A 1721-nucleotide genomic window follows, 5' to 3' on the forward strand; every position below is an offset into this window, starting at 1 on the left:
ATAAACTGTAATGCCACCTTCAGCTAAGGAGGGTGGTTCCAAATTATCGTAGCTGTGGCTCTTGTCTGCTGGACTCACCAGCACCTTCTGGGAAAACAGAACCAAGTCTACTGCACCACATGAAGTTAAGTCCTCTAATAGTTCCTGAAATTGTGGATGACTGTGTACAGTGTACTAGTTCCCAATTCAAGAAAATCCAGTTTAGACACATTATTTATCACCTATCTCTAGAGATGGCAAAATTTCATCTTTACTCCACATAATTTGAATATTTACCTGCAAAACTGGAAAAGGTGAAACCCTTATAGAAGAAAACATAACTGATAAATACAGAAGATACAGAGGGGCAGTGAAGAGACAGTTCTCTTAGGCCAGTGCCCACAGGAAGCTTCTGGTACCACACAAAGCTGTCCAGTTCTGAAATGTTTCAGGATGCCAGAAGCAATTCAACAAATTAAACATGAAAAAGAAAAAAAAAGTAAAAAAAGGAGTATAAAGAACCCTGCAGCTATTTAACATGGGCTTTCTTGATGTGGTTTCCTTTCAGAGGATTTATCACCTTTAATTAGCAAAAGACCCAGTCAGTGTGACAAGATCCGAATTGTCAGTCATGGTGCTCACAGAACTCCCTGACAGCACTGGTGAGATGTAAACTGAGCACTCTGTGATAAAGTTCATGCTATAATAGCATTAAATCCAAGGAATCCTGACTTTTAGACTACACCTGGGCAGGTGGGCCAGGGCTTGGCTGGCCCCAAAGGCCAGGGGTGTGACACGACTCTGTGGTTCAGTTCTCTGCTCTCAGAACCAGAGGAGTTCGTGCTCTGGCCACAGCCCTGCCCTGCTCACACTCCTGGAGCCAAGCCCTTCATCTGGCAGACATTCTTAGATTTTTCTACCACCAGCACCAAAATTCCCTTACTGTTAATTGAAGTCTATTAATTCTAATGTCACTTGAAAATGACAAATTGTTTTTCCAATTTGCAGCAGCATTTCAGATTTTTGGATATTTATCATACATGGTCTTGGGTCTTCTCTTTGGAGTAAACTCTTCCACTGCCATTCTTGTTCTGACTCTCCTCATGCTTTCTGAGCCATCTTCAGTTTTCTCTCCACCCTACCCAGCACCACTGGTACAGAAACCTAAACTGAAAAGCTGTTAGTGCAGCTCTGTTTTCATGCCCTGCCCCAGCTGGGAAACCACATGTGAAATTAAAATACCTAAAGATTCACTGTTCCTTGTTGCTGATGTTTTCTGGAACCTTCAACCACAGTTGCCTGAAGATGCAGCCCTGACACAGATTTCCTTTTAAAACATTGTATTTGTCATGGCAAAAGGCACCATCTCTGCAGGCTTTGGAGGAATGTTTAGATCTGTTGGTGTGTCTGTATTTCACACCTGTGCCAAGCATTGACACACATTAATGCAAAGTGCTGCTTAGCCAGCTTATTCACCCAAATGTACCACAAATAACACAGCAAATGATGAAACCATGCACAAAAAAAGTTTTGTTCACTGATAGTCAGTGGAGCTGGCATTAAGAAGAAATATTACAGGGCTTTATGTCCTGTGCAGCCTGTGTAGTGCAAGACACAAGAAACATGTACCCAACCACTGGGCTAAAGACAAGAACAACTGCAGGAACTTGCACTAAAACAGCTGCATGTGAGCTTTAACTTCAAGGCAACACTGTTCCCAAACACCCAATACAGGCTTTTTA

This window comes from Corapipo altera, unplaced genomic scaffold (assembly GCF_003945725.1).
Source record: "Corapipo altera isolate COAL_440 unplaced genomic scaffold, ASM394572v1 193, whole genome shotgun sequence".
Classification (NCBI taxonomy): Eukaryota; Metazoa; Chordata; class Aves; order Passeriformes; family Pipridae; genus Corapipo; species Corapipo altera.